Source organism: Sceloporus undulatus, chromosome 1 (assembly GCF_019175285.1).
Source record: "Sceloporus undulatus isolate JIND9_A2432 ecotype Alabama chromosome 1, SceUnd_v1.1, whole genome shotgun sequence".
Taxonomy (NCBI): domain Eukaryota; kingdom Metazoa; phylum Chordata; class Lepidosauria; order Squamata; family Phrynosomatidae; genus Sceloporus; species Sceloporus undulatus.
The window spans coordinates 157,720,417-157,729,092 of record NC_056522.1 but is presented as its reverse complement, the minus strand read 5'-3'; the positions used below and the strand labels follow the sequence as shown (position 1 = coordinate 157,729,092).

The window sequence follows — 8,676 nt, the reverse complement described above, 5'->3', positions numbered from 1 at the left end:
TGGCAAACCCCACCTGAATAAACCTGCCAAGAAAACCCTGTGACAGGGTCGTGAGAGAGAAAGAGAGAGCCCTGGCCAATCCCTTCCCTCCAGTTGGAGAGGATGAGTTTCCAAAGTGAAAGAGCCGGAAAGGGCTGAGGGGAGGAGGGAGGCAGTGTGTGTGTGTCTCCCTCTGTGGGGAGGGCTGCTTCATCCCCAAAATACAGTAGCTCCAGAAGTATTCTGAAAGGAGAGAAAAGCCCTCCACACCCCTCCGGGAGGGAAGGAGGGAAAAATTGCAGCCAGCAATGGTGTGATGACGTACCAGCAGCGCAGCCCTGTTTGGATGCTGCGCTGCTGGCACATCATCGCTGCGCACACCACCTGAATGGTGCTGCACAGTTGCGGCATGCCCATGACATACTAGGGTTGGGGGCGTGTGCACGCCCCACCCCTGAGCAACCCTAGCACGTCATGGGCACACCACAAAGGGCCCATCTGTACCGGGCCTATATCACCAATTCTCCTTCCATCTGGCCTTTATTTAAGCTCTGGCTTCTGAGCTTTATTACTGTCTCAGACAGAGCAAGAACCAGTCATATCGAGGGGTATAACACAACATTCCAGATAGCGACGAATCATATTCAAAAAGACCAAAAATGCCATTATTCCATCTGGATAACAATTCCAGACTAATCATGGAGTGTTTTTATACCTACCAACCACACTTGTCCATTTTGGATTCTCTCTGATGCCATATTGATATCTGAAATCTGCCTTTGTAACATGTTTTCATATACTATTAGACTGTGTAACTGTCAGCCTGCATAATATGAATCTACCAGTAGCAGAGAGATTTTCCTAACTGGCTGGGTTAACTCTTGCTTGGACACATACGTCTCAGTTTCATTAGTGGAATGTTGCCAGATATATTGTGTTTAAATACTGTAACAGCTTAATTCTGTTTTAATGTTCACTTTTGTATGTTTTTAATTGTAATTCATTTTAACTATAAGCTGGTTTGAGTTCCAGCTTTGGGGAAAAGTGGCGAATGAATGAATGAATGAATGAATGAATTCACGTCAAATTGTAGATTCTGTGGAAGGGGGGATGACAACAATGGCCATCTCTCAGCTTTTTCTTCTCAGACCCCTGATTATCTGCCTCAGACAGAGCTGTGTATGTCACCCAACCTTTCAACCCCTTCCTGAAGCACTGGTTTGGGGACTCCAGAATGGAGGACAGGGGGGCTCCAAAAACCCCTTTCTCAAAAAGGGCTTGAGTCCCTCCATGATCTGGCAAAATTGGACCACCAAGAGTTCTTTGTAGCTGAACCACCTTAGTCAAATATTTTTTTACCCCTTTGGCATAAAGGGCTATGTGTTGAGTGTAATGGCATGTTTTGAGTTCAGTTCATTTAAAGGAAGACAAAAACTAGAAATTTATTAAGAAGCTCCTGATCAGTCCATGACTCAATCACCCTGTATCCAGTTCTGGCACTGTACTAGACAAATTGAGCCAGTGTGATATATAAGGAAGACCAAGGTTCAAATCCCTGCCCAGCCAAGGAAAACCACTGAGTCACCTGGAGGAAATCATACCTTCCCAAACTGAGAGGAAGGTAATGGCAAACCTGCCATGAATAAGTCTAACCAAGTAAACCCTATGATAGGATTTAAGTCAGAATCACCCTGAAGGTACACACCAATAACTACATATCAGCCAAGTTAAAAGAATACAAATTCAAGATAATAACTACATACCATGATGATCTAACATAATGCTTTCCAACCTTGAGTCCTTGGGTGTTGTTGAACTTCAGTTTCCAGAATCAATACCTACTATCCCAAACAACTGGGGATTCTGGCAGTTGTAGTCCATCCGCATCTCACGTTTGGGCTAATAGAGCCTTTGATACACCTGTGCTTTTGAAGTGATGCTACTCACCAGTGCAAGAATCCTGTTCATATGGTGCAACAGAATGACAGGATCTGGCAATCTATCTCCATTTGGATTTATCCCATGTTCAGAAGACTAACTGAATTCTCCTTTTATTCAGTTGCAGCAGTCTGCCCTTTAATTTCTGAGCTGAAGGAAGCAAAGGAGTATATGGATGTATTTCTTCTCAGAAAGGGTGGATAACTTCAAGGAGATGGATGGACCAAATTGCTGTCCTTCCAAACTCAGTTCCCACTGCTGTGTCCCAAATTAACCACCAGAGTAGGGGGAGTTATAAGGTACATAGTCCACACAAAGGCCCCATACAGACAGGCCAAAATAAAGCTGCTTCGGGTCACTTTGGAGGTATGCTGTTTCAATAATGCATGCGTTCTAAGAGTCCAGAAGCCATGCCAAAGCCATGATCCAGTCCTAAGGACTAGAGCACAGTTTTGGTGCAGCTTCCGGACTTGTAGTACACATGCATCATTGAAACAGCATACCTCCAAAGTGACCCGAAGCAGCTTTATTTTGGCCTGTCTGTATGGGGCCAAAGTTTGTTTTAAAGTGAAAATGTATCCTTTTTGGTCACTGCCACATAGACAAAATTCCATGGTTGTGACATGGCCACAAATTCAGTGGCGGTGATCACAAAAGTGGGTAGAGGCACAGCTGCTTCATAGTTCTCCAGTTCTTAATATATGTTTAGTACCAGGGTGAGGGACAGGTGCTTCTGGAATTTTTTGGTTAATGATCCAGTTTGTTACTATTGAAATTGTACAGATAAAGATGGGAAGAGGTGCTTATAGGATAATACTTTCTGCCTCCATTGTCAACGTAATTTCATCAGCTTTGTGTAGTATGAGTCCTAAATTAGGCAGATGGAGGCTCCATTGCTTGGCCCATCTTGGGTGGCAAAATATCTTGGAAAGTGCATGCAACCAACTTCATTCGCCCCTTAATTTTTAATGTAGCAGTTTCAGGGTAGTGCCCAGGATTTCCTTCTGATAATATGCTTCCATTGGGAGAACAGGGGAGAGGGACATGCAGCTTCCATAGAAACATAATTCCAAAACACACTGCAGAAATAATCCAGTTTGAGACTGTTTTAATTGCCCTGGCTCACTATGAGGGAATCCTTGGAATTGTAGTTTATTGTGGCACCAGAGCTCTCTGACAGAGAAGGCTAAATGTCTCACAAAACTGCAGTTGTCAGAATTCCCTAGCATTGACCCCAGGCAGTTAAATCAATGTCAGACTGGATTATTTCTGCAGTGTGTTTTGGACCACAAAGTTGGAAGAGACCACAAGGGCTATTCAGTCCAACCCCCCTTGCCATGCAGGAATACACAATCAAAGTATTCCCAACAGATGGCCATCAAGCCTCTGTTTAAAGATCTCCAAAGAAGGAGACTCCACCGTTCTTGGAGGGAGTGTGTTCCACTGTCAAACAGCTCTTACTATCAGGAAGTTATTCCTAATGTTGAAGTTGATATTTTCCTGTAGTTTGAATCCATTGCTCCAGATCAGTGGTTCCCAAACTATGGGTCGGGACCCCTTTGGGGGTCAAATGACCCTTTCAAGGGGGTCGCCTAAGACCATTGGAAAACACCTATTTAATTACAGTTATGAAATAGCAACGAAAATAATTTCATGGGTTTGGGTCACCACAACATGAGGAACTGTATTAAAGGGTCGCGGCATTAGGAAGGTTGGGAACCACTGCTCCAGATGGAGCAGCAGAAAACAAGCTTGCTCCATCCTCAGTATGAGATCTCTTCAAATATTTAAAGAGGGCTATCATATCACCTCTTAACCTTTTCTTCTCAAGGCTAAACATACCCAGATCCCTAAGCCCATATGGACTAAGGTCTGCTCTGGAGACTTAGGGAACCCTCCAGAGTATATCTGGGGGCACAGGGGTCTTCAGGGTGGAAAAAACCCTTTTGTATGGTTATAATCCTTTTTTAAGAAATCCAATATAAATGTAATGATACACATCTGTAATATCTCCTAGATCCTATTAGTTATTTTAACTGGTTTTAAACTAAGTGATGATATTATTCTGAGTAAGACTTTCATGTTTGTTTGTTTTTAAGAACTGTGTGTTTTCCATTGTAATGTTATGTTACCCCTTTGTGATATATCTTGTTTTATCTTTTCTCTCAGATGCATATAGCTGGCTTTATAAAAAATATTATCAAATTCTACAGTTAACCATTTTCCAAGACACACAGTCAAGCACTTATTTTTCCAAATAACAGTGCAGATAATACAAATCCTTTTGATCTCCATCATCTCTTTCTCTTTTATATTCATCCCCACAATTTCAGGCATTCTCATTATGCGTCTAACCAGATATTTCTCCACACTTTCTTATTATCTTTAATATGTCTTTCAGGGATATGAATATCTTTGAAAAGAAAAAAAAATCATATTTGATCTGCAAACCTGAAAAGTACAATGAATGTATGATATAGTGAGTTATGCAGATGCAGAGGTGGTGAAACTGAATATTCATTCAAATCAACAAACAATGAAAATGTATTTCAAAAAGCACTGTTCATTTCATCTCTAATCAAAATATAGCTTTATTCTTGTGTTTATTTGCTCATTCTTTCAAATAAATAACTTCATTGCTGTCAGTATATCAAGTTTTATCTAGATGGCTTTTTATAAAAAAAAACCAAAAGTAGTCTAATTTTTTCAAGGCAACTGTTATCATAGCTGTTATCATTTATTGTTCTGTATTTCTAGCATCTTTAGTCACAAAGCTTGTTAAATTTTTATTTCACTAAAGAGGAAGCCATTTTGTTGGGAAATAGTGGAGGAGACTAGATGGAGAACAATAGCTCAGATGAGAGTCAAAACAAGGGCAAGAGGAAAAACTATCCATGTTCTGGCCTGGGTTTTAGGGATGATTTTAAAATGGTGCTGTCATGACAAGCTTGCTCCATCTTCAATATGACACCCTTCGACCAGAAGATTGACCAGAAGAATGACCAGAAAGTTAAAGTATGACCTTGCCACTTTATCCTTGTTGAATCTCATGTTGTATTTCCATATCTGACTTTACAGTATTCATTTCCCCCATTGTCAAGGGCCAAACTACATATTAAGTAGTTAGACAGAGTGAAGTGACTACCTCAGTCAGCAGATTTGGAGTATCACAAAAGGGTAGCAAATTATTAGTTACTGGATGAAAGAATAGGAAGAATGCTGATTAAATTTTCAGATGATACCAAACTGGAAGAGGTTGCTAATTCCCCAGAGCACAGGATTAAAATTTAAAATGGCCTTGACAGATTAGAGGGCTTGGCTAAGGTTAACAAAATGAATTTCAACAAGGGGAAATGTAAGGTCCTACACCTGGGCAGAAAAAATGAAATGCACAGATAAAGGATGGGAGACATCTGGCTATACATGGATGTAGGAGTCCTAGTAGACCACAAGCCAAATATGAGTCAGCAGTCAGGAAAACCAACCAATTCTTGGTTATATCAACAAGAATATAGTGTCTAGATCAAGGGATGTGATAGTACCACTGTATTCTACTTTGCTCAGGCCTCACCTGGAACACTGTGCCCAATTCTGGGCAGCTCAGTTCATTGACATGCTTGAACGTGTCCAGAGGAGGACAACCAAAATGGTAAAAAGGTCTGAAAGCCATACTTTGTGAGGAGTGACTTAGCCTGATAAAAAGAATGTTAAGAGGAGACATGATAGTCATGTTTAAGTATATCATAAAAACATAATTAAACACTAAAAAGAGATTAAACCAAGAAGAAAGGTTTAAAAAAATTAGTGTACAATAAAAATTAAAATGAAGTAAAAAAATTTCAAGTGGAGTCCAGGTAGAGTAAAAGATAAAGATGGAGAATAATGGGAGAGGAAAAAAGAGGGAGGGGAGGCAGGTCAACAAAGATGTTCTAGTCTGGAAAGGCCTGCCGGAAGAGATCCATCTTAATAGCCTTCTTAAAGGTTTCCAAGGTGGTAATCTGACGGATCTCGTCTGGCAGGTCGTTCCAGAGTCTAGGAGCGGCTGCTGAAAAGGATTGTTGGGTCACTGCAGAAAGTCTAGTCCTCTTCGGTTGAAGCAGATTCTTCCCAGTGGAACGAAGAGTGTGGGAGGGATGATATGGGAGAAGGCGCTCCTGCAAGAAGTCAAGACCCAAGCCATGTAGGGCTTTAAAGGTTAAAACCAACACTTTGTATCTTGCCCAGAAACTAATAGGCAGCCAGTGAAGGGATTTTAAAACTGGTGTGATGTGGGCAGATCTAGGTGTGCCAGTAACCAGCCTGGCTGTCATATTCTGTAGTAATTGAAGTTTCCGAACTTGACACAAAGGTAGCCCCATGTACAGGGTGTTACAGAAATCAAGTCGAGAGGTTACCAGCACATGTACCAGTGTTTCAAGGTCTTCCCGTTCCAGGAAGGGGCACAGCTGGTGTATCAACCAAAGCTGATAGCAAGTGCTCCTGACTGTCGCATCCACATACCTTTGGCTGAACTGGTTTGGACCATGATTTGTTCCTCAGGTAGTTGGAATCCTATGCTTGAACATACCTTGTGGGAGGAGTACAATAACATCCAAAACTGATAAAACAGTGATACAGTCGGCCCCCCATATCCACGGATTTTTTAATGCGCACATTCAACCATCCATGGCTTGAAGATATTTCAAAAAATATATAAATTCTAATTAACTAACTTTATATTGCCATTTTATAAAAGGAAAACCATTTTACTATGCCACTGTATTTAGTGGGACTTGAGCATCCATGGATTTTGATATTCATGGGGGGTCCTGGAACCAAACCCCACCGGATACCAAGGATCTACTGTACCTTTATTTGTCCAACCAAAATGCACAAAATACCTGATGCAAGTTTTCGAAGCTCCATTGGCTTCTCCATCAGGCAAAGGTGTTAAAAAGGCATTCAGGAGAAAAAATATATAAAATGACGATGTTAGTCACAGGCCTGCATTTTGTCAGGGTATTGTCATGTTGCTCTGTGGAGGGATATCTATGAAAGCAGGCCCCTCCTCCTTCTGGCCAGGAGATAAAATCTGGATTCCATTAGCAGTACAAAAAGATCTATTCTAAGATCCAAGATGGTTCCAGCCTTTGTGAAGTCACAGACTCTTCTGTAAGCAGAGAACATGAAGAGAAAGCTCCATGCTTTTGCATTAGGAAAATAATAAGTGCTGTTTTGGTAAAACATGCCAAACGTAGTCCAATTATTTTTTAAATGTTTTATCCTTGTTGGAGGTTTTTGTTTGCTGTTGTAACTGCCTCCACTCATGGCGACCAAATAGTAAAGTCCCAGTCAATTGGTTCTCTCTTTAGAAAAAAATCATACAGAAGAAAAAACTGTAAGCTGACGGAGGTAGTCACAAGCCCGCATATTCTCAAAGTGTTGTGTTGTTTCTGTGGGCCTTAAATTTTCTGGATGCACTAAATTTCTAATGCAAAAGCATGGAGGCCTGTCTTCTCTGCCTAACAATGGGGGCTGTGACTTCACAAAGGATGGAGACCTCTTGGATCTCAGAAGAAGTACCTTTTGTATTATTAATGGAAATCAAATTTTATCTCCTGGATTTTGGAATGTTTGTTTCCGCGCCACAGGGCCATACGGAGGAGGGCCTGCTTGTACGGATATCCCTCCACAAATAACCCAACAACAACACCTTGAGAAAATGCAGGCTGTGACTAAATGTCATTTTACATATTTTTTTTCTCCTGTAGGTTTTTTAACACTTTTGCCTGATGAAGAAGACAGTGAAATATCAAAAACGTGCATCACGTATTTTGTGCATTTTTGGTTGGGTGAATAACCAAACAGTATCACTATTTTGTGGATATGGGATGTTATTGTACATTGCTATATGGCCAACAAGACTACCCATGAACATGTCATAGGAGGACAACTGTCTAATGCCTGGGTTTTGCCATTTAGTGGTGAATATTGTCAGTTCCTTTCTATGTTCAGACGTTTGTACCTCCAATGGACATGGACCCAGAGGGAATGTTGAGTGGATAGCATTGGATTTTGACAACACTAGCCACTCAGCCCTTCCATACCATGGCCTTTTGCTCCCCTTTCTGTTTCCCCCACCGCACCAATTCTCTCTGGAGCCTATATATCTCATTGCTAGTCCTGACTAGACTAGACCCATTCAATAAATTGGATTTGCCTACATGTTTGACTCCGCATTCAACCATTGACTGAATATGTCTACTCTATTTGGGACTAGACTACTTGTGAGAGCTGGACAGTGAAGAAAGCTGATGAAAAGAAATCTCATTTGAGATGTGATGCTGGGGAAGAGTGCTGAGGATACTGCGGACAGTCAAAAAGACAAACAAATGGATCCAAGAACAGATCAAGCTGGAACTCTCCCTGGGAGCCAAGATGATTAAATTGGGGTTGTCAGATTTCAGAAACATCATGAAAAGATAGGACTCACTAGAAAAAATAATAATGTTAGGAAACGTGGAAGGCAATAGAAATAGAGGAAAACCGCATACTAGATGGATAGACTGAGTGTCATCTCTAGGGTTGGTGCCACCCGGTGCCGTAACACATGGTGTCACACACACCCCATTGACCTCCTCATATTATCACATCATACAGAATCTTTAGTAATGTTTTTGTACTAATATTACTTATAAATCATAAATCCCATATATCACTGAATCTAACAGTAATAGTTGTGACATAAACAACTAGCAAAATTAAAAATTATACTTTTAA

The 8,676-nt window shown here is 41.0% G+C and overlaps 1 protein-coding gene across 1 annotated transcript in view; it reads right to left on the bottom strand.

Moving 5' to 3' along the window:
- Positions 1–8,676, bottom strand: part of FGF18 (fibroblast growth factor 18) — a 650,869-nt gene that overhangs the window by 189,545 nt on the left and 452,648 nt on the right. The window lies entirely within an intron of this gene.